Genomic DNA, 26189 nt, shown 5'->3' with positions numbered 1-26189 from the left:
TAAGAAACTTTGCGCAATTTCTGCCCCGTTTTAACAGTTAGAAGCTTCAAATTTCACAAAATGCTTTCGTATATAGCATATATTGTTGTCTGAAAAAATCATAGAGATCGGTGGTATATATATTATATACTTCATATAAACTGTCATTTTGACCCCTTTTTTACGGCTAGAGTCTTCAAAATTCATCAAATTTCATCAAATAGTTACGTTTTCGTCATATATTTTTGAAATACGTGATTCGTAGTCATAGTTTTTACACGCAGACCACAAAAAACCTGAAACTTTGCATCCTCACACAAAGTACCTACCTGTTTTTATACCTTTCATGAAAATGAAATGGTATATTAATTTCGTCACGAAACCGAAAATTGTAAGTCCTTAAAGGAAAATAGATAGACCCACCATTAAGTATACCGAAATAATCAGGTTGAAGAGCTGAGTTGTTTTATCCATGTCCGTCTGTCCGTCTGTCTGTTTGTATGCAAACTAGTCCCTCAATTTTTGAGATATCTTGATAAAATTTGGTGACCAGGTGTATTTGGGTGTCCGATTAGACATTTGTCGGAACCGACCGGATCGGACCACTATAGCATATATCCTCCATACAACCGATTTTTCAGTAAAAGAGGATTTTTGTAATATCTTACCCAATTTAACAGATTGAAGCTTCAAACTTCACCATATACTTTCGTATATTGAACATATTGTTGCCTGAAAAAATTTATGAGATCGGTCGTATATATAGTATATATCCCCCACAACCGATTGTTCAGATAAGGAACTTTTCGTAATTACTGCCCTATTTTAAGAGCTAGAGGCTTCAAATTTCAGCGAATGCTTACGTATATAGCATATATTGTTGTCTGAAATAATCATAAAGATCGGTGGTATATATAGTATATATATGGTGGTATATATAGTATATATATATAGTATATATTTACATATTTTCGCAAATTTTAGCCCCATTTTAACAGCTAGAAGCTTCAAATTTCACCGAATATTTACTTATATAGCATATATTGATGTCTGAAAAAATCATAGAGATCGGTTGTATATATAGTATATATCTCATACAACCGATTGTTCAGATAAGAAACTTTTCGCAATTTCTACCCCATTTTAACAGCTATAAGCTTCAAATTTCACTGATTGCTTACGTATATAACATATATTGTTGTCTGAAAAAATCATAGAGATCGGTGGTATATATATTATATACTTCATATAAACTGTCATTTTGACCCCTTTTTTACGGCTAGAATCTTCAAGATTCATCAAATTTCATCAAATAGTTACGTTTACGTCATATATTTTTGAAATTCGTGATTCGTAGCCTTAGTTTTTACATGCAGACCACAAAAAAAGTGAAGCTTTGCATCCTCACACAGATTACCTACCTATTTTTTATTTTATATTTATCTTAAAAATCGTTTAGATATGTTCAAATTTCACCAAATGCTTACGTGTATAGCATATATTGTTGTCTGAGAAAATCATAGATACCGGTGGTATATATAGTATATATCCCATACAACCGATTGTTCAGATAAGAAACTTTGCGCAATTTCTTCCCCATTTTAACAGTTATAAGCTTCAAATTTCACCGATTGGTTACGTATATAGTATGTATTGTTGTGTCAAAAAATCATAGAGATCGGTGATATATATAATATATATATGATGGTATATATAGTATATATATATAGTATATATATATTTTTTTTACGATTTCGGCCCCATTTTAACAGCTAGAAGCTTCAAATTTCACCAACTGCTTACGTGTATAGCATATATTGATGTTTGAAAAAATCATTGAGATCGGTGGTACACATAGTATATATCTCATACAACCGATTGTTCAGATAAGAAACCTTGCGCAATTTCTGCCCCGTTTTAACAGTTAGAAGCTTCAAATTTCACAAAATGCTTACGTATATAGCATATATTGTTGTCTGAAAAAATCATAGAGATCGGTCGTATATATATTATATACTTCATATAAACTGTCATTTTGACCCCTTTTTTACGGCTAGAATCTTCAAAATTCATCAAATTTCATCAAATAGTTACGTTTTCGTCATATATTTTTGAAATACGTGATTCGTAGTCATAGTTTTTACACGCAGACCACAAAAAACCTTAAACTTTGCATCCTCACACAAAGTACCTACCTGTTTTTTATTTTATATTTATCTTAAAAATCGTTAAGGTATGTAGATCTGTTCACTATATATTTCTTATCTTATACATCCGATTATTCGGAGATTACGAACGGGATAAGATTATTGTTCAGCCCCATTCATGAAAGGTATGAAGTCTTCGGCACAGCCGAAGACAGTCCCGTTCTTGCTTGTTAAATGCTAAAATTGACAAACTTAAAAATGAAAAAATGAAAAGCTGCGTAGCACACAAATTGTAGTGAAATTCAAATTACAGAAAATGTATGCTACACCTTCGGAGCTAGTGATATGAATATCGCAAGAAATAACGAAAATACATATTCAACACTCATACAGAAACACTAACTTAATTGAAATAAATAAAAAACTAGATTATCTGTCAAGCTTAGTTCCATCAGAATTTGGTCGCGTCTGTCGAAATTTTAATTCATTTAAAACTTGGAAGTCGACAGAATTTAGACAATTTTTGTTATACTCTGGTATATTTGTGTTAAAAGATTGTATCGATGATAATTTATATTATCTTTTCCTTTTATTACACTGCGGCATAAGAATACTTTCGTGTGAAGGAACTGTGTTTTCTGAAACAAATACTGCTCAAGCACTTTTAGAAGAATTTGTAAATTTTTTTTGCAGATATTTACGGGGATCATAAAGTTAGCTTTAATATACATGGGCTGCTTCATTTGCCTAGTATTTCACGGCGTTTGGGTCCATTAGATAACTTTTCTGCTTATAAATTCGAAAATTATATGCAGTATTTAAAAAAAAATAATAAAAAAAAACCAAATAAAACTTTACAACAATTATATTTGCGCATTCAAGAAAGATGGATGTCCCCAAGGGGCATCCTGTCATCCCTGCTATGGAGCCTGGTAGTAGATGGACTTCTACAGAGGCTCTCAGAAAACGGAATCCGATTTTAAGGGTACGCGGATGATATTGTTATAATTGTAAGAGGCAGATTTTAGAGCACCCCTTGCGACATAATGCAAAGGACATTGCGAACATGCCCGACGGCGGCAATAGATGTGCTGCTTATGTTAACGACTCTACACATAATAATTGAGCAGGCAGCCAGGAGTACTTTAGTAAACATAGCTAAAGAGGGATGGGGAAGAGGCAAAGTGATACAGTCACGGAAGGATACTTATACAACAAAGTGTTAAGGATACTTATACAACCAAGTGGCGCTTTTATTTGAAGGCAACCGCCGCCACGTGCGATTAACTTACAAAATTCTTTATTTCGCTTTTTCTGGGAAACATTATTCCAAATTTCCTCGTGAAAGAAAAAGCGCTGGATGGATATTTAAGATACATACGACGCAAATGTTGTTCGTAATGTGGATTGGAAATCCAATGCAGTGTTCGTGTTAAAAATTGTAACGTGAATGTATATCGTTTTGGCGTGGGAACCAGAGGCAGTGTTGGTGGTAGCAAATAAATTGCAGAGAATTGGTAAGTGCCTTTTTGGATTGATTTGGTTAGGTTGTTTGTTGGTTGGTTAGGTTCAGTGGTACCAAGAAAACATAACCTTAAAACTAGAAATAAGGCGGTGAAAATAACGTAGCGCCATTTTGTGCAGGGAAAATACAGTTTTTAAACATGCCATTAAAACGTTCTATGGCGAGTGGAGACCCGAATGAGAGGGAGGGAGATAGCGATAACGGCAATGATTATAATGAAACGGTAGTCGAGCAACCCTTAGAAAATAGAAACGCGCAGCCATCAGTGGAAATGCGATTAGTAGAAATTTGCAGCAAGTACAAGCTTTACAAGAAGAACCGAGGCAAACCAGGCAGATGCAAACAGGTGCAGTCGACATGGGGCTCAGTGATGGAATAATTACAGCTGCATCCAGCGTAGTAGGTCGCTCCCAAACAACTTCTCAAACGGGTGCAATACGTAAGCTCTATGATTTACCAGAATTCGACGGTCGTCCAGAAGACTGGCCAATGTCTAAAGAAACATTCGCAGCAACAACTGCAGAATACTAATACAGTGATACACAGAATATGATGCGTTTGCAGAAGGCGGGTAAAGGTAGGACAAGAGAAACTATTGAGTGTTTGTTGATACATAGCAGGAACGTTAGGCAAATTATGATTGACTCTAGAAGAGCGCTTTGGCAAGCCGGGATTGTTAGTAAAGAGTCAGATAAATAAAATTAGAAGTGTAGCACCAATTAACGAGAACCATATGGAACAGCTAGTGACGTTTGCGACGAAGGTGCAAAACCTATCCGCGTTTCTCCAAGCAGCTGATTGCGAGTATCACTTGTCGAACCCAACGTTGATGGAGGAGCTCCTGATGAATTTGCCATGCAAAGGCGTATTGAGTGGGCACGGCACGCTTCACAAATTGTACCACGACCAACGATTTGTCACTTTAGCGACTCGCTATAAGAATTGTCAAAAATAGTGAATTCAGCTTGTGTGTATGCGAACGTACAACAGCGACCAAATAGAAATGAAAGTCGTCCCAGATTTTTCCATGCGAATGAAAGTAAGAGTACAGATTCGCGGTCAACGAAATGTGAAGTGTGTTCAGAGTGGCACACGCTCAGTAAATGCAAACGGTTTGCGGAGATGGACTACGGTGAGAGATGGCGTTTGGTTCGTCGAAAGCGACTCTGTTTCAACTGCTTAAAGAGTAATCATCGCAGTGATGTCTGTCGTGACCAACACGATTGCGGAGAACAACGTTGCATATACTTCTACACGATTACAATGGAGCTGGACGAGCTCGTGCGGGAACGTATAGACAGCAAGGGTCACAAGTAGCATCGAGGGATGGAATGCAGCAGGCAGGCACAACAACCGGAGCATCGCAGCAAGCCGTTCAGCAACAGGTTTCGCAGGAATCAATACAGCCAGTTTTTACAAATACCGTAGATTGTAGGGAGGAATCAAAGTTGTTATTCAAAATCGTGCCAGTATTGTTGTATGCTAATGGAAAAGAGGTTAAGACGTACGCATTTTTTGATGAAGGGTCTGCTATATCACTTATTAACTGCAACTTAGAAAACCAGCTGGGACTTAAAAGGGGAAAAGATAGTCTGCCATTGCAATGGTTTGGCAGCACCACTGTCACTGAGCCTTCAAGTAAAGTAGATGTTCGAATTTCAGGTATTGAGCGTAACAGTAAAAGGTTTAACATGCGTGGCGTTAGAACGGTATCAAACCTGCAAATGCTGATGCAGTCGATTAGTGTATGCAGCCTTATTTACAAGGATCAGCACTAGCCGATACATGAGTATTCAGACGCCGTACCAGAACTCTTGATAGGCTTGGATAATGCACCTCTTGGTATCCCGCGGCGAACAGCCTATGATGTTAGAAAAGGATATGCGGTGGTTCTAACGAAGCTCGGATGGGTCATTTACGGATCAGGAAAGCAGCAAACTAGTTCTGCGTGTTATCATACACTTTTCGCACAGGTAAACGAAGAAGATGAACTTATGAAATTGGAGAAGGTTGTTAATGGCTACGTAGTCAATGAAAGTATGGGCGTTAGTGCGGTGAAGCGGGTGATAGAAGCCGAAGACGTAATGAGAGCGAGAAAACTGCTGGATGAAAACACTAAACGCGAAGGGCATCGATTCGAAACATGTTTGATATGGAAACGTGACAATATAGAGTTGCCAATAAGCCGAGAGATGGCAGAGTGAAGGTTCTACGAGTTAGAACGGAAGTTGAAAAGAGATGAAAATTTTAAGAAAGAATATTCTAAGATCGTGGGAGAGTATCTAGTTAAGAGTTATGCTCGCAAGCTAAGCGAAGAGGAAGCGGCAGTCATCGACAAGCGTACCTAGTACCTTACCACATTTCGGAGTGTATAATCCAGGGAACATCCAGTTAGTATTCGATGCGGCAGCAGAGTCGAAAGGGGTATCATTAAACTCTGCGTTGTTGAGTGGACCAGACCTATCGCAGCCATTGGCGATTGTTTTGATAAAGTTATGCAGAAGGCAATTAGTGTTTGTGCAGATATCGTGGAAATGTTCCACCAGGTGAGAATCCGAATGGAGGATATGGCAGCACAACGTTTCCTGTGGAGATTTGATCCCAGTGCACCATTGGGCGAGTACGTCATGAAGGTGATGACCTTCGGGGCTACATGCTCACCGACCTCAGCGCAGTTTGTAAAGAATAAGAATGCCGATGATTTTAAAGAGAAGTTCCCTGAAGCAGTAGCAGCGATTAAGTATATCCACTACGTTGGTGATTTCGTATATTGCTTCTCCAGCGAAGACGAAGCCTTGCGGGTAACAAAACAGGTAACTTGGATCCATCAAAAGGGCGGATTCGAATTAGAAAGATATCCTTTGAATTTGACATATTAGTGATCTAAACGATGAAGCTTTTACATTTTCTATGCTGAACCTGGATAGAGGAGGTGCTCAGCCATTTCAGAAGGTTCTCGGTATGTTCTGGGACACAGAGAGACGCCTTAAAGTTGGTTTTGTCATTTGGAAAGGTAAACGCTGATGTCTTGAGCGAGAAAAGGAGGCCAACCAAGCGTGAGGTGCTCAGTATAACAATGTCTGTTTTTGATCCATTTGTCATAGCGGTCGAGAAACTCGTTGGAAGGAAAATTGATTTTGCAAGCGATATGGAGAGAGGGGATAGGATGGGAATGAGAAAGTTTCGGATGCGGTATACGAGAGATGGAGAAAATGGTTGCGTCGGCTCAGCGAGCCAGAGGAAATTAGCATACCACGTTGATACGGAGTTACATTTATGGGTACACCAGTAGAACTACACATGTTTTCAGATGCAAGTGAATCAGCTTATGCGACAGTAGCCTATTGGAGGTACAACGACGATCATGGTAACGCGCAAATGGCGTTCATAGCTGGAAAAACGAAATGTGCTCCGTCGAAATTGATGTCCGTTCCCCGACTCGAGTTGCAGTCAGCAGTGCTCTCGGCACGTCTAAGAGCAAATATCCTCGAAAATCATGATAAAGTTCCTGCAAGGGTGGTGATGTGGTCCGACTCAAAAACCGTCTTATCTTGGATAAAATCAGATCACCGCCATTATAAGCCGTACGTAGCGCATCGAGTTAGCGAAATCTTGGAAAGTAGTAAAGCAAATGAATGGAGGTGGTTGCCAAGTGCACTGAATCCCGCAGATTTTGGTACACGTTGGAGAGATAGTAAGCGCGAATCTTTCTGGGTAACAGGTCCAGAGTTCCTAAAAGAAGACGAAGAAAATTGGCCGTTAGAGATTATACGTGAAACTACTAACGGTGAACTTGGAAATAAATTTACATTACTTTTAATCGATGTTGATAATCCATTCTTTAAGAAATTTTCGTCTTTCATTCGTTTAAAAATGGTAGTTGGCTGGATGTTACGGTTTAGCGAAAATTCTCGAGTTATGAAAGGAACGCGAGTTTACTCAGTGCCAACTGAGCTTAAGCGTGCTGAAATACCTATCATCCGAGCTGTGCAGATGGAAGCGTTTCCAGTCGAATATCATCAGTTGTGTGCGAAAAAAGACGTGGAGAAAAGTAGCGCTTTGTGGAGGTTAAAGCCTGTCATGGACGAAGATGGTTTAATAAGAGTCGGTGGTCGGATAGGCAGTTGCCGCTGCGGTTCCAACTTACACGAGGCGCCCAGTAATTTTACCTCACAAAAGCCATGTGACAGGAATTATAGTTGACTACTATAATCGCGTCTGGCAAAACCAAAATGAGGCCACTATAATTGCTGAAATTCGACGTAGGTATTGGATTCCGGGTATAAGAGCGGAAGTTCGTCGTGCTGTTTCGAGATGTCCTACATGCAAAAAGCAATGAGCTGCTCCATGTCCTCCAATGATGGGGCAACTACCAAAGGATCGCCTGACTCTACTCGTAAGGCCATTTGCCTATGTAGGCTTGGACGGAGTGAGAAGCGTTGGATCGCATTACTTATATGCCTGGCCACGAGAGCGATGCACTTAGAAATAGCAACGGATTTAACTACCGATACTTGTCTTATGATTCTGAGAAATTTTATGTGTAGACGTGGTACTCTTATACGTATACGGTCTGACAAAGGTACTAATTTCGTCGGCGCGGACAGAGAATTAAAGCGACAACTGAGAGAGTGTGCCATGTGACAGGAATTATAGTTGACTATTATAATCGCGTCTGGCACACCAAAATGAGGCCACTATGATTGCTGAAATTGAACGTAGGTATTAATTCCGGGTATAAGATCGGAGGTTCGTCGTGCTGTTTCGAGATGTCCTACATGCAAAAAGCAATGAGCTGCTCCATGTCCTCCAATGATGGGGCAACTACCAAAGGATCGCCTGACTCTACCCGTAAGGCCATTTACCTATGTAGGTTTGGACGGAGTATGCGGAGTGAGAAGCGTTGAATCGCATTACTTATATGCCTCGCCACGAAAGCGATGCACTTAGAAATAGCAACGGATTTAACTACCGATACTTGTCTTATGATTCTGAGAAATTTTATGTGTAGACGTGGTACTCTTATATGTATACGGTCTGACAAAGGTACTAATTTCGTCGGCGCGGACAGAGAATTAAAGCGACAACTGAGAGAGTTTAACGACGGTAAGACAGCTGATGCGCTGGCAAATAAAGGTATAGAGTGGATATTTAATTGCCCATTGAATCCGCATGCTGGAGGTTACTGGGAGAGATTAGTGCGCAGCGTTAAGAGAGCTATGGAACATGCGTTATACAACGAGAGCCTCCATGACCATAGTATTTATCATCTTATGTGCGAGGCGAAAAATATTGTAAATTCACGGCCTCTGACTGACGTGCCGTTGGATGCTGCCAGCGACGAACCACTAACCCAAAATCATTTCCTTTTAGGTACAGCCAATTCAGGGCAGACACCACATCCACAAGAGGAAGAGTTCCGGGCCACGCACAAACAATGGCGAAAGGTTCAGCAGATAATGTATCGATTCTGGAAAAAATGGTTGGACGAATACCTACCCGATCTCGTTCGAGGAACCTATGTTATCGACCAGTGAAGCCCCTAACCGAAGGTGATGTTGTCCTTATATGTGACAAAGGTCAGCAGCAGTCAAAATGGTTAATGGGATGAGTCGTAAGAGCGTTTGCTGGTAAAGACGGTCAGGTTAGATCCGCGGAAGTCAATACGAATATGGGAGTGTTTAAGCGCCCAGCCTGCGACCTAGCGAAAATTGATATTGGTGAATATTTATGGATTCACAGAGGCGGAGATATTGCAGCTGAGCTTGAACTGACTTGGCCATAATTAGCTCCTAAGAATGACTTACCTAGTGTTGTGTCTGTTTGTAAATTTAAGTTTGTCGATTATTAGGGCTACTTCATCGCCAAGTCTCCCATACCTAGAGAAAAGAAGTTAATTAAATGTAATACAAGCAACGCTATTGGCGGTGGAGTGTGAGGTCGCACAAAAGCGTAAGTTTATTTTACTTAACCAACATTGTAACATTTTTGTACTGTAATATTTTATGTTTGCATTTCGCAATGTAGGAAATAAAGTCCAATCCAACTTTGTTAAGGATACTTATACAACCAAGTGTGGCTTTTATTTGAAGGCACCCGCCGCCATGTGCGATTAACTTACAAGTCACATACACTCTTTGAAGCCTAGAACAATTCTGGATTTTCTCAGAGAACTCGGTTTGGACGAGGTGTTGTGAAGAGAATGAGGGCACAATAAACCAATAGGTCGCAGTACTTAACCTCACAACATATCTATGTATCTATCTACGGCAGTGTCTTCCCCCTCTCCACTCCTCTCCAATTTTCCTTCCCCTGTTCCATTTCTTTCCCTTTTTCTCTTTTCCACTCATCTCTTTTTTTGACAGAAAATATATTTTTTTTTACTCACCACATTGCTTGTTATTAGATTTTCACAAAGAGTATTGCAAAGAACACGAATCGCCTAGCATGAAAAAGTGATGTGATAAAATGAAAAAATTAATTTCACAGCGAGCATGAATTTTTTTTCACTTCATCGAACGTGAATTAACCCCCAAGGTTATTTTTACAAATCGCGCCCAAAGGCCGCCAACGCAGAAAGACGTTCTGTGCAAAAAACTCTGGATCGGGCCTCATATTTCGTACCCTCTCGGCCTCTCGGAGGCTTGTGGGTTTTGTAAATATTTTTCGACAGAAATAAAATTTTTAATTTCCGCTTTCGAATCCTAAAAACGGAGATCGAAACGCATCTTTTGATACCACCTTTGATAAGAGTTAGATGGTGCACTCATAAAACGTTACCGAATAAAAAAGTTGAAAGCCGGTAGTTAAACCTTTTTTAATCAACAATTTTGTACACAGTTATAGAAAAAACAACGTTTAAACGAAGGATTACATTGAATAACTTTTTGACTTTATGGAGCGACATTCCGAAGTTGGACGAGGCTGCCCGCAGTTCAGATGCAGCCAAAATAGGTGAAATTATGCGAGCGTGAGTCCCATTGATACTAATCACTACTCCTGGGAATCCTCTTTTAGCGTAAAATACAATTTTTGCTGTTTGGGTTTTCATCCACTTCGCACTAATATGCTCCTCAATAATATCTAAAACCAGTCCAACGCCAAAATTATTTCTACAGCCTTTTTGATAGCTACCATTTGCAAGAGAGTGTGGCGCATAATTTAAAATTAGGGGTACAGCCTTCCCTCGAAATCGTTTGCGGAAATGGTCCCTAATTTTGTTTAGTAATGAGCAAAATGCTTCCTTTCAAATCTGCAAAATAACTTCATTTGAAGCTCATCATTTGTCACTTAAACATTTTCTTAGTTGGTGCTTGGTAGTTCCAAGGGATTGGAATGATCACGCGAATGTTTTCCGTATTCGCGACACGTCACTCACCACCTTTTCCGCCATTATAAAACAGAGTTCATATCATATAATATCTTGTAATAACAAAATCACTTTTGCAAATGCTTAAATTTCCGCTACAGATTGATCAACTGTTCATTTATCTGTCAAATCATCACTTTCTTAGGTTAGCAACACCAATTTAACTTCAACTGAAATAAGTTGTAATTCGTAACACCAAACAGGAGTTGAGTTGTTTGAAAGTTGAGTTGTTTTAATTACAACCCAACTAAGTTGAGTTGTATACCGTAATAGGGGCATTCATGGCTTCAAACCAACTGCAATATCCAGACTTCATTAGTGCCCCTATTACCTTTTGCAACTCAACTCTGGTTGGGTTGAAATTTCGCAATTTGGCATTACAGATTACAACTAAACCTGTCAAAAAAATGTCGGTTGAGTTTTCTAGTCTAACAACTTTTTGTGGTATTACGGTTTACAACCTCGTGTTGGTGTAGTTGTCAAAGACGTCAAAATCTGTTATGGAAACGCATTTTCTATGGGAGCGACAAGGAAGACAGTCGGCATGATCTAGGGGTGCCCTGTGGCTAGTCATGTCGGCTGGGCGGGGTTCTTGCCAACCTTGCCGTCCTGCGCCATAAACGATGAAAAAATCCTATCATGCCTATTCAAGACAAACTGTCAAACAGCGCAGAACTCATTCAAAACGCTTACATTTCAAAATAAAACGACATCCGGCAGAACCGGATGCCACGGACAGACCATTAAATATTCAAAATTAAAAATTAAAAAAAAAAAAATGTATCTAACCGCGGAAAAAATCACTAAACCGGAAATAACCGGTTATAATTCATGAAGATCGAAATAAAGAAAAAAAAGCTGAGAATTAACAAAAAAGAAACAGGAATAGGCCGAATATACATAGAGGCGCCGCGGGTGTTGTTGCGACGCCCGGTGCTTAACTCACCCTCATCCATGGCCATCGACGCACCTAATTCTCGATGGCCCCTTACCTGAGTTACCTAGTGCCTTCTAAATAAAGGGAGACGTCAGCATTCCCATATATAATACAAACATTTATTTATAAATCATTTCAGTGAAAACTTAGACAAAATGTTTATTCAATCAAGGTAAACCTCTGGAGATTAGAACTAACTAATGGCCCATCTTACGAAACCAAGATCAAAACAAAAAAACTGGTTCATCATTTATAGCTAAATGGATTTATGTATTCTTATTCGCAATTCCTGTTAATATAAAAAAAAGGACGTGTGGCACTCGGGGACTGCCGCGGTAAAGCTATTGCATATTATCAACTTATGCAATTATAATATTTATGCAACATTTTGTTTTCTTTGATATTAATTCAAGTTTTGTCTTTGATATTAATTCAAGTTAACCTTTTTAAGCGTGCTGACCGATAAGAAAACAAATTTTTTACTTTTATTGAATAAATGAGAAGTTAATATTTAACTTTCACTTTAACTTTAACTTTAAATTTATTTTAACTTTAACTTTCACTTTAACTTCAACTTTATTTTTAACTTTAACTTTAACATTCACTTTAACTTTATCTTTAACTGTAACTTTAGCTTTAAATTTAACTTTAACTTTAGCCTTAACTTTAACTTTAACTTCAACTTTAACTTTAAATTTAACTTTGACTTTAACTTTAGCTTTCATTTTAACTTTAACTTTAAATTTATTTTTAACTTTAACTTTAACTTTCGCTTTAACTTTAACATTCACTTTAACTTTAACTTTAACTTTTACTTTAACTTTAACTTTAACTATAACTTTAATTTTAACTTTAACTTTAACTTTAACTCTAACCTTAACTTTAACTTCACTCATACACAAGCCTCGAAGGGAAGAGCCAAGACGAACTGCTGGAGTACGCGGTATCAGTGCTGCGCGAGATGCAGGAAACCGCTCTCAAGCAGAAGACCGTGTCCAAGGACATAAAAACCGGTATGGCTCTTCTCGAGGAAGCGTTAAGCTGCATGGGATCGTTAAGGGCCCAAAAGGTAGATGAGAGCAGAGAATCGGGCCGAAAAAGCAAGAGGGCACGAACGAGCTCAGATTCCCACTCGGAGGACTTGGAAGCCAAAAAGAAACGAGATGAAAGAACAAATACGCTTTCACAAGGTGAGTCTTGGTCCAATGTAGCGCGCCGGAGGTTGAAACAGCGGGCCCAGCCAGCCAAGCAGGCAACCCCCGTCCAAGCTCCTAAAGCTCAAAAACGGGCGAGAAAGAGGAGACAAGCAGCAACTTTTGTGGTAAAACCTGTGGAAGGCAAAAGCTATGCCCAGGTACTAGGGGCCATACGCGGCCAGCTCCGCCCTAATGACACAGGTACGGTGGTACGGTCAGTACGAAAACCCAAATCTGGTAACGTACTGATTGAAACGGCGCGCTGCAGTGACCAGACGGCCTTCAGAGCAGCTATAGGTAGTGCAGTAGGAGAGGTCGGTGAAGCACAACAGCTCTCCAAGCGGATGAAGTTGGAAGTACTTGGCATGGACTGTCTCACAACTGAAACAGAAATCCAAGACGCAATAAGGAGGGAGGTCGGAAAAGAAGAAATCACTAGACCTCTCCGTGTCTCTGTGTTCGCAGCAAACCAAAGAGAACAGAAAATGGCGGTCGTCGAAGTGGACGAGAATATTGGCAACGCCCTACTCAAAAAAGGTAAAATTCCGATCGGATGGAAAAAAAAAAAACTTTAACTTCAACTTTAACTTTAAATTTAACTTTGACTTTAACTTTAATTTTAACTTCAACTTTAAATTTAACTTTGACTTTAACTTTAATTTTAACTTTAACTTTATTTTTAACTTTAACTTTAACTTTCGCTTTAACTTTAACATTCACTTTAACTTTAACTTCTACTTTAACTTTTACTTTAACTTTAACTATAACTTTAACTTTAATTTTAACTTCAACTTTAATTTTAACTTTCACTTTTACTTTAACTTTAGCTTTAACTTTATTTTTAACTTTGACTTTAACTTTCGCTTTAACTTTAACATTCACTTTAACTTTAACTTTAACCTTAACTTTAACTTTAACCTTAACTTTAACTTTCACTTTAACTTTAGCTTTTTTTTTAACCTTAACTTTCGCTTTAACTTTAACATTCACCTTAACTTTAACTTTAGCTTTATGGTGGGCGTGAGCTTAGCACCTGCTAACAAGCGAACCTAATATAAACGCACGCTAGTCATTTTCTGTCAAAAATGTCTCATGCACATACAACTTGTATGAGAGCAACTCAAATTGAATTTGCTGCGTGAAAACCTAACTCGATTACCAATTTTTGTTCTGCGTGACATTTAGATTTGACGTTTGCACACATGCTTTACATTGTCGCAACGCATGTTTATTTGGGTTAGGGCCGGTTGTTGCGTGCGCTAAAAAAACGCAGTGCGGTTTTATTTGGTTGGCTTGTAAGCGACCATATATGTATACGATAAGCGATAGCACAATGGCTACTTCGTGAAAATCAACGATAGCTGTTTTAGTTTGATTTCGATGGTCGTACGGTGAGGAAGTTTCGCACGCGCGCTTAAAACAGATTACCAAAGAGTGCGTGTGACACGTGTTCACCGTTCAAGCATTGAAATCAAACTAAATAAATAATTGATTTTGCTTTCGTGCTCGCTACGCGTTCGTGTTTACTAACACATTCTCAATTTGGTAACCGTGTAAATGTAGTGGTGCCCACCGCTGTTTATGATAGAGATCAAATTTTATGTATTTGGCCTGTTGCTAACACCGAACCTTTACGAACCTTTTCGAGCCTTTTCGGATCTTTTTTGACAAATATCCGTTACGGTTTTTTTTGATTTAGTCGCCAAGCCCGCGATAAAATCTATGCAATAAGTCTGTTTTGAGATCAATTTTGTAAGACAGCGTTCTTTACAAATGTTCTGATCTAATACTTGATTGATTACCACTATACGTGTGTACATGACAATAAATACAATCCCATTAAACTTATGCTATGAACTGATGAAAATTATGAAATTTATTGAAATTTATTGGAATTACATTTATTGAAATTCATCGAAATTATGAAAATTATTAAAAAAAAGACTAAAGTAAAAGTAATCCTAGTTGTATATATTATGATACAGCACCGAAAGTGGGTACAAAAAACCGATTGACATCTTTAATATATTCCTTTTTCTTTTCTAGTTGTAATATAAATTAAAAAAAAAGGGGGTGGGATATATTTAGTTTAATTTTAATTAATTGCTTGTCTGCGGTTAACCCAATGTAATATGGACTTTATTATGGCTAATATTCATCCGTTACCGGGTTGTGAAAACTTGGCATTAAAGGTTTTAACTTGGCATAGCTACCCCTTGGCTCGTTCTAAGCTGACATTGAAGTATACAGAGAAAAGTGGTGGCCAGATTCCTGACGAAGAATCCCTTTTGGCTCTTAAACGATGGGTAAATAATTATGGGATATGACTCTTTACAAATGGTTTATGATATTATTTGTAAAAAGTTAAGGAAGAATCAACAGTCGGTGTTAATGACCAGTATAACAATAGGTTCCCGCTCAAGATCACGGATCGAAATCTATTTTCACTCTAGCGATAAGGAAACTCCTTGAAGATTTTCGGGAGTTTTGCTGTTGCCGATGTGGACAGCATATTGATTCGGTACATTCCGGAAAATACCACCATTAAGGTACTTGCACGACCATCTCGGGAAACCACATTAACCCTTCTACCCTCTTTCCGAAAAGAAGTTGGGTGGCTTTATCCTGGCCTGCGAAATACGATTCGTTGGCTTTTGTAATTTCATCTACCTCTGTATCTCAATATCCAAATAACATTAATTTACTTTCATTCCCTTCCAGACCGCAAAAAGGATTTGGTTGAGCTGCAGGCCGGCGAATACGTTTCCCTGTGATTGTAGAAAAGAGGATACTGGTCGTTGATTGGCTACGGATAATTGTACAATTTAGACTAGCAAGAACGAAATTAAGTGACCAAGGTGAAAAAGGCAAACAAGTTGCATACAATTATAAACAGCAGACAAAGAATGAGACCATTCAATAAAGTTCTCACATAACCATATATGTAATACTCCTATATTGCTAATAGAAAATGCTCGCAATGTGTTTTGAATTCAAAATCAAAACAAGACAGCCTATAAAATTTTTGTGATTGTAGCAGCATAAGTGTGACAAGAAAAATTTTAAATTTTGGTACATTCGATTATTGAATACAAAAACAAAAACGTTCAAACAGCAATATATCGGCACTCTGATATTTGAGAATGTACCTAGCTTTTGTAGCAATATAGGAGTATTACATATATGCACAGAACACCCCCAGCGGGTTAGGGGATCAGAATATACCTGCGGTAGGTATGCCTGTCGTAAGAGGCGACTAAAATGCCAGATTCAAGGGGCTGTGTATCGCAACCCTTCAGGTTGCCAGCGCAATATATAGCTTCTCCAAACCCAATTGTCAACCTCACCTATCCGCGGCGAATCCTGTTTCACTAACAGACGAGGCTCTGGCGACCCCAAGCTCCTCATGGAACTTGTGGGTGGGGAAGGAGGGAATGGCCTGAAGGTTTAATGTGGTCACATAAATCGTTCTCGAGATGGTCGGGCTAGCGCCTTAATGGTGATATGGTACCGGAGCGTACCGGATCTGTATCCGGCAAAGGACCATCAGATCGATAACACTCCCCCAAAGACTTCGGGAGCAATCTTATCTCTACAACAACAAGAACAACAATTTTTTAACTATAATTATTAGTATATATAAATGATATTTTTTTTTTGCAAATGTAATTATTAAATATAATGGAAGTTGTAATATGTTTTTAGGTGCGTTATTACGTTTATATTTATATTGTGTAATGAGTTAGAGAAAAAATAAAACGTTATCTATTTGAATGCTGATTTATTTAATTATAATTAATATGTGTACACTACTATATAAACTTCTTTGCAACTATTGTTTTAATATTCAATATTTCTTCATTAAATTCATTTCATAAGTAGTTTTGTATGAAATAGATACTTTGTATGTATGTACAAAGCATAGTAATTAATTTGAAACACTTTATTCAAAATTCAAGAAAATTTGAGAAAACCAGAATTCCATCAATAATTACTAGCTAAACAAAATTCAACTTTAATCCTCCTAAAATGTCTGCTTATTTTTGACAATTTTTTTCTGAAGGGTGTTTAGCATATTCTCCCAAACAAAAGAAATAAGTTTATATAGAGGAATGGGGCTAAAAAAATGCATATTCAGAAAGTTTTTAAGATTTCTAAGAAAACAATTTTAAAGCTTGGGGTGAATTAAAAAGTTTCTCGAGTTTTGAGTGTTTCAAACTAATTAATATGCTTGTTGACATAAAATTATGAAACAAAATTTAGAAATTGACCAAACAACGTAAAATAGATAGAATGTACATATATTTGTGTTTAAATTTTGCTCCTATATTTTTGACTACGGCCACGGTTTTTTTGTCGGTCGCTAGAGATATGTTCTTTCAACCAGTTTATAGAAAAACGCTGATGCTAAGAATTTGTAAGTTGTAATGGCTTTTGAGAATGTGTATAATGGTAATTTAATCATTAATAGACTGTGGTTTTAACGATATTTCTATTGACTTGAGTGTTTCGTGCATGGCTTTCAGCGTATTTAAAATTTCGCAAGTTAATTTTTGTTGCCCATTATTAAATTCGCTTTGCCTTTCGTCTTGGTCTTCCATATGTTTTTTTTTTCAGCGTAAGCACCGCCGAAAGTATTATAGCCACGTGGGGTCGATTGAGATGTAGCTGGGTCGAGTACGGTAGAGTTCGTCTTTGGTTTTGGAGTCGCCCTTGAAATCAGTTTTGGAGTTTGGTTAGTAAGATTCAAAAATTCTAGGCCATCTTTTATTTCATTTGTCTGCAAATAAAAACATAAAATATTAGTATATATAAACAAACAGCGATAAACATTTGGATTCACGACACAATCCAAAAAAACATTCGCCTTGCCGAAGCTATTTTGAACCTTTGGGTTGCGACGTTTTTACCGATAATATTTATGTACATTTACCTCAGAAAGTCCCCCTCTCCTATAGTTCTTTTGTATATTTATTGTGATGTGCATACGCAAACCAGTGGCTCCATTGCTACCAAAAGATTCCACGTATAGTTGCTTCAAGAGTGGCATCTTCAAAGCTTCAACTCGCTTCGGTGTCAAATTTGCTATATCATCGCGCAATACCAAATCACGCATTTGCATTAGGAACACTATTGATGTATGTTATCTTTACGTAACAATTTCTTATTTTCGAGCAAACTTTGACACAGTTTCATTAATTTTGGATTTTCAAAGTGATTTTGGCGTGGCAATTTGCGCCAATTCATTATTACTTGAATGTATGACATTGTTGGTATCAAAACCTCCATAACTTGTGGACAACGGTACAAATGTACTGGCACTTGATTAAAACGTAGCTTGAATTTACGTATAATTTTAAATGCTTCGAATTTATTTTTAGTTGTGCGCAATTTGCACACAAACAATATAACTGATGGCGACATTTCTGTATTACTTTTAGTATTTTCGACATCGCCGCCATCTGATTTAGCATCATTTTCTGTCTTGCTATCGTTAGACACAGCATCGGCGTCTATATGATTTTCCACATGCTCTCCTGCATCTCCACTTGTTTCAGCTGCTTTGAGTAATTCAGTACAAGTTTTAAAGAAGGGCGTAACAATATCCACAGCCCCAATTGTTTCATCACTAATATGACAAAGCTTAAGCAATGATTTATGCGTATAACCATATCCACCACGATGTGCTAGCCACATTTCGCGTATTCTCTCTGGTGATTGATCTTTATACCAGGATGTAAAAACTTTTTGGTTGTTTTAGAAAATCCTTTACGTTTTTGTTCACGCTGTATAAGTGCAGCATATTTACAGAACAAGAAAAGGTCTTCATCATTTCGTATAAGTGCCGGAAAATCTTTTCTCAGTGAAATCTTCCATTTAATATCGACTTCGCTGTCCAAATAAACGGCGTATACGAAAATTGGTTCATCACGTCGTATGAGCGTAGTTTCATGCAATACTTTCTTTAAAACTAAAAGCTTGGCATCCAACTTCATTGCTGATATATGTATGGGCAGTTCTTTGTATATAATAAATTGATCAATATTTCTTCCTCCAAATTCACACTTCTTCAGAGACAATTCCTCGCTTTTCTGCTCAGTCACACCCAAAAAACAAATGTCTGCTCTCTATTAAGTATTCACACGTTCACCGTGAAATAGTTTTGCTGTTTCAGCTTTTTTAAATGCTAAAATTGACAAACTTAAGAATGAAAAAATGAAAAGCTGCGTAGCACACAAATTGTAGTGAAATTCAAATTACAGAAAATGTATGCTACACCTTCGGAGCTAGTGATATGAATATCGCAAGAAATAACGAAAATACATATTCAACACTCATACAGAAACACTAACTTAATTGAAATAAATAAAAAACTAGATTATCTGTCAAGCTTAGTTCCATCAGAATTTGGTCGCGTCTGTCGAAATTTTAATTCATTTAAAACTTGGAAGTCGACAGAATTTAGACAATTTTTGTTATACTCTGGTATATTTGTGTTAAAAGATTGTATCGATGATAATTTATATTATCTTTTCCTTTTATTACACTCCGGCATAAGAATACTTTCGTGTGAAGGAACTGTGTTTTCTGAAACAAATACTGCTCAAGCACTTTTGGAAGAATTTGTAAATTTTTTTTGCAGATATTTACGGGGATCATAAAGTTAGCTTTAATATACATGGGCTGCTTCATTTGCCTAGTATTTCACGGCGTTTGGGTCCATTAGATAACTTTTCTGCTTATAAATTCGAAAATTATATGCAGTATTTAAAAAAAAATAATAAAAAAAACCAAATAAAACTTTACAACAATTATATTTGCGCATTCAAGAAAGATGGATGTCCCCAAGGGGCATCCTGTCATCCCTGCTATGGAGCCTGGTAGTAGATGGACTTCTACAGAGGCTCTCAGAAAACGGAATCCGATTTTAAGGGTACGCGGATGATATTGTTATAATTGTAAGAGGCAGATTTTAGAGCACCCCTTGCGACATAATGCAAAGGACAATGCGAACATGCCCGACGGCGGCAATAGATGTGCTGCTTATGTTAACGACTCTACACATAATAATTGAGCAGGCAGCCAGGAGTACTTTAGTAAACATAGCTAAAGAGGGATGGGGAAGAGGCAAAGTGATACAGTCCCGGAAGGATACTTATACAACAAAGTGTTAAGGATACTTATACAACCAAGTGGCGCTTTTATTTGAAGGCAACCGCCGCCACGTGCGATTAACTTACAAAATTCTTTATTTCGCTTTTTCTGGGAAATATTATTCCAAATTTCCTCGTGAAAGAAAAAGCGCTGGATGGATATTTAAGATACATACGACGCAAATGTTGTTCGTAATGTGGATTGGAAATCCAATGCAGTGTTCGTGTTAAAAATTGTAACGTGAATGTATATCGTTTTGGCGTGGGAACCAGAGGCAGTGTTGGTGGTAGCAAATAAATTGCAGAGAATTGGTAAGTGCCTTTTTGGATTGATTTGGTTAGGTTGTTTGTTGGTTGGTTAGGTTCAGTGGTACCAAGAAAACATAACCTTAAAACTAGAAATAAGGCGGTGAAAATAACGTAGCGCCATTTTGTGCAGGGAAAATACAGTTTTAAACATGCCATTAAAACGTTCTATGGCGAGTGGAGACCCGAATGAGAGGGAGGGAGATAGCGATAACGGCAATGATTATAATGAAACGGTAGTCGAGCAACCCTTAGAAAATAGAAACGCGCAGCCATCAGTGGAAATGCGATTAGTAGAAATTTGCAGCAAGTACAAGCTTTACAAGAAGAACCGAGGCAAACCAGGCAGATGCAAACAGGTGCAGTCGACATGGGGCTCAGTGATGGAATAATTACAGCTGCATCCAGCGTAGTAGGTCGCTCCCAAACAACTTCTCAAACGGGTGCAATACGTAAGCTCTATGATTTACCAGAATTCGACGGTCGTCCAGAAGACTGGCCAATGTCTAAAGAAACATTCGCAGCAACAACTGCAGAATACTAATACAGTGATACACAGAATATGATGCGTTTGCAGAAGGCGGGTAAAGGTAGGACAAGAGAAACTATTGAGTGTTTGTTGATACATAGCAGGAACGTTAGGCAAATTATGATTGACTCTAGAAGAGCGCTTTGGCAAGCCGGGATTGTTAGTAAAGAGTCAGATAAATAAAATTAGAAGTGTAGCACCAATTAACGAGAACCATATGGAACAGCTAGTGACGTTTGCGACGAAGGTGCAAAACCTATCCGCGTTTCTCCAAGCAGCTGATTGCGAGTATCACTTGTCGAACCCAACGTTGATGGAGGAGCTCCTGATGAATTTGCCATGCAAAGGCGTATTGAGTGGGCACGGCACGCTTCACAAATTGTACCACGACCAACGATTTGTCACTTTAGCGACTCGCTATAAGAATTGTCAAAAATAGTGAATTCAGCTTGTGTGTATGCGGACGTACAACAGCGACCAAATAGAAATGAAAGTCGTCCCAGATTTTTCCATGCGAATGAAAGTAAGAGTACAGATTCGCGGTCAACGAAATGTGAAGTGTGTTCAGAGTGGCACACGCTCAGTAAATGCAAACGGTTTGCGGAGATGGACTACGGTGAGAGATGGCGTTTGGTTCGTCGAAAGCGACTCTGTTTCAACTGCTTAAAGAGTAATCATCGCAGTGATGTCTGTCGTGACCAACACGATTGCGGAGAACAACGTTGCATATACTTCTACACGATTACAATGGAGCTGGACGAGCTCGTGCGGGAACGTATAGACAGCAAGGGTCACAAGTAGCATCGAGGGATGGAATGCAGCAGGCAGGCACAACAACCGGAGCATCGCAGCAAGCCGTTCAGCAACAGGTTTCGCAGGAATCAATACAGCCAGTTTTTACAAATACCGTAGATTGTAGGGAGGAATCAAAGTTGTTATTCAAAATCGTGCCAGTATTGTTGTATGCTAATGGAAAAGAGGTTAAGACGTACGCATTTTTTGATGAAGGGTCTGCTATATCACTTATTAACTGCAACTTAGAAAACCAGCTGGGACTTAAAAGGGGAAAAGATAGTCTGCCATTGCAATGGTTTGGCAGCACCACTGTCACTGAGCCTTCAAGTAAAGTAGATGTTCGAATTTCAGGTATTGAGCGTAACAGTAAAAGGTTTAACATGCGTGGCGTTAGAACGGTATCAAACCTGCAAATGCTGATGCAGTCGATTAGTGTATGCAGCCTTATTTACAAGGATCAGCACTAGCCGATACATGAGTATTCAGACGCCGTACCAGAACTCTTGATAGGCTTGGATAATGCACCTCTTGGTATCCCGCGGCGAACAGCCTATGATGTTAGAAAAGGATATGCGGTGGTTCTAACGAAGCTCGGATGGGTCATTTACGGATCAGGAAAGCAGCAAACTAGTTCTGCGTGTTATCATACACTTTTCGCACAGGTAAACGAAGAAGATGAACTTATGAAATTGGAGAAGGTTGTTAATGGCTACGTAGTCAATGAAAGTATGGGCGTTAGTGCGGTGAAGCGGGTGATAGAAGCCGAAGACGTAATGAGAGCGAGAAAACTGCTGGATGAAAACACTAAACGCGAAGGGCATCGATTCGAAACATGTTTGATATGGAAACGTGACAATATAGAGTTGCCAATAAGCCGAGAGATGGCAGAGTGAAGGTTCTACGAGTTAGAACGGAAGTTGAAAAGAGATGAAAATTTTAAGAAAGAATATTCTAAGATCGTGGGAGAGTATCTAGTTAAGAGTTATGCTCGCAAGCTAAGCGAAGAGGAAGCGGCAGTCATCGACAAGCGTACCTAGTACCTTACCACATTTCGGAGTGTATAATCCAGGGAACATCCAGTTAGTATTCGATGCGGCAGCAGAGTCGAAAGGGGTATCATTAAACTCTGCGTTGTTGAGTGGACCAGACCTATCGCAGCCATTGGCGATTGTTTTGATAAAGTTATGCAGAAGGCAATTAGTGTTTGTGCAGATATCGTGGAAATGTTCCACCAGGTGAGAATCCGAATGGAGGATATGGCAGCACAACGTTTCCTGTGGAGATTTGATCCCAGTGCACCATTGGGCGAGTACGTCATGAAGGTGATGACCTTCGGGGCTACATGCTCACCGACCTCAGCGCAGTTTGTAAAGAATAAGAATGCCGATGATTTTAAAGAGAAGTTCCCTGAAGTAGTAGCAGCGATTAAGTATATCCACTACGTTGGTGATTTCGTATATTGCTTCTCCAGCGAAGACGAAGCCTTGCGGGTAACAAAACAGGTAACTTGGATCCATCAAAAGGGCGGATTCGAATAAGAAAGATATCCTTTGAATTTGACATATTAGTGATCTAAACGATGAAGCTTTTACATTTTCTATGCTGAACCTGGATAGAGGAGGTGCTCAGCCATTTCAGAAGGTTCTCGGTATGTTCTGGGACACGCCTTAAAGTTGGTTTTGTCATTTGGAAAGGTAAATGCTGATGTCTTGAGCGAGAAAAGGAGGCCAACCAAGCGTGAGGTGCTCAGTATAACAATGTCTGTTTTTGATCCATTTGTCATAGCGGTCGAGAAACTCGTTGGAAGGAAAATTCATTTTGCAAGCGATATGGAGAGAGGGGATAGGATGGGAATGAGAAAGTTTCGGATGTGGTATACGAGAGATGGAGAAAATGGTTGCGTCGGCTCAGCGAGCCAGAGGAAATTAGCATACCACGTTGATATGGAGTTACATTTATGGGTACACCAGTAGAACTACACATGTTTTCAGATGCAAGTGAATCAGCTTATGCGACAGTAGCCTATTGGAGGTACAACGACGATCATGGTAACGCGCAAATGGCGTTCATAGCTGGAAAAACGAAATGTGCTCCGTCGAAATTGATGTCCGTTCCCCGACTCGAGTTGCAGTCAGCAGTGCTCTCGGCACGTCTAAGAGCAAATATCCTCGAAAATCACGATAAAGTTCCTGCAAGGGTGGTGATGTGGTCCGACTCAAAAACCGTCTTATCTTGGATAAAATCAGATCACCGCCATTATAAGCCGTACGTAGCGCATCGAGTTAGCGAAATCTTGGAAAGTAGTAAAGCAAATGAATGGAGGTGGTTGCCAAGTGCACTGAATCCCGCAGATTTCGGTACACGTTGGAGAGATAGTAAGCGCGAATCTTTCTGGGTAACAGGTCCAGAGTTCCTAAAAGAAGACGAAGAAAATTGGCCGTTAGAGATTATACGTGAAACTACTAACGGTGAACTTGGAAATAAATTTACATTACTTTTAATCGATGTTGATAATCCATTCTTTAAGAAATTTTCGTCTTTCATTCGTTTAAAAAGGGTAGTTGGCTGGATGTTACGGTTTAGCGAAAATTCTCGAGTTATGAAAGGAACGCGAGTTTACTCAGTGGCAACTGAGCTTAAGCGTGCTGAAATACCTATCATCCGAGCTGTGCAGATGGAAGCGTTTCCAGTCGAATATCATCAGTTGTGTGCGAAAAAAGACGTGGAGAAAAGTAGCGCTTTGTGGAGGTTAAAGCCTGTCATGGACGAAGATGGTTTAATAAGAGTCGGTGGTCGGATAGGCAGTTGCCGCTGCGGTTCCAACTTACACGAGGCGCCCAGTAATTTTACCTCACAAAAGCCATGTGACAGGAATTATAGTTGACTACTATAATCGCGTCTGGCAACACCAAAATGAGGCCACTATAATTGCTGAAATTCGACGTAGGTATTGGATTCCGGGTATAAGAGCGGAAGTTCGTCGTGCTGTTTCGAGATGTCCTACATGCAAAAAGCAATGAGCTGCTCCATGTCCTCCAATGATGGGGCAACTACCAAAGGATCGCCTGACTCTACTCGTAATGCCATTTGCCTATGTAGGCTTGGACGGAGTAGGCGGAGTGAGAAGCGTTGGATCGCATTACTTATATGCCTGGCCACGAGAGCGATGCACTTAGAAATAGCAACGGATTTAACTACCGATACTTGTCTTATGATTCTGAGAAATTTTATGTGTAGACGTGGTACTCTTATACGTATACGGTCTGACAAAGGTACTAATTTCGTCGGCGCGGACAGAGAATTAAATCGACAACTGAGAGAGTGTGCCATGTGACAGGAATTATAGTTGACTATTATAATCGCGTCTGGCACACCAAAATGAGGCCACTATGATTGCTGAAATTGAACGTAGGTATTGATTCCGGGTATAAGATCGGAGGTTCGTCGTGCTGTTTCGAGATGTCCTACATGCAAAAAGCAATTAGCTGCTCCATGTCCTCCAATGATGGGGCAACTACCAAAGGATCGCCTGACTCTACTCGTAAGGCCATTTACCTATGTAGGCTTGGACGGAGCAGGCGGAGTGAGAAGCGTTGAATCGCATTACTTATATGCCTCGCCACGAGAGCGATGCACTTAGAAATAGCAACGGATTTAACTACCGATACTTGTCTTATGATTCTGAGAAATTGTATGTGTAGACGTGGTACTCTTATATGTATACGGTCTGACAAAGGTACTAATTTCGTCGGCGCGGACAGAGAATTAAAGCGACAACTGAGAGAGTTTAACGACGGTAAGATAGCTGATGCGCTGGCAAATAAAGGTATAGAGTGGATATTTAATTGCCCATTGAATTCGCATGCTGGAGGTTACTGGGAGAGATTAGTGCGCAGCGTTAAGAGAGCTATGGAACATGCGTTATACAACGAGAGCCTCCATGACCATAGTATTTATCATCTTATGTGCGAGGCGAAAAATATTGTAAATTCACGGCCTCTGACTGACGTGCCGTTGGATGCTGCCAGCGACGAACCACTAACCCAAAATCATCTCCTTTTAGGTACAGCCAATTCAGGGCAGACACCACATCCACAAGAGGAAGAGTTCCGGGCCACGCACAAACAATGGCGAAAGGTTCAGCAGATAATGTATCGATTCTGGAAAAAATGGTTGGACGAATACCTACCCGATCTCGTTCGAGGAACCAAATGTTATCGACCAGTGAAGCCCCTAACCGAAGGTGATGTTG

The 26189-nt window shown here is 39.2% G+C and overlaps 1 pseudogene; it reads right to left on the bottom strand.

Annotated features, from left to right (window-relative positions):
• Positions 1 to 17699: 17699 nt before the first annotated feature.
• On the bottom strand, positions 17700 to 19149 carry LOC137254191 (RNA-binding protein Ro60-like; annotated as a pseudogene).
• Between the last annotated feature and the right edge of the window lie 7040 nt (positions 19150 to 26189).

The sequence above is a fragment of the Eurosta solidaginis genome, chromosome 5, assembly GCF_040869045.1.
Source record: "Eurosta solidaginis isolate ZX-2024a chromosome 5, ASM4086904v1, whole genome shotgun sequence".
In the NCBI taxonomy this organism is placed as follows: domain Eukaryota; kingdom Metazoa; phylum Arthropoda; class Insecta; order Diptera; family Tephritidae; genus Eurosta; species Eurosta solidaginis.
The sequence above is the reverse complement of the archived record's forward strand: the minus strand, read 5'-3'. Positions and strand labels throughout refer to the sequence as shown.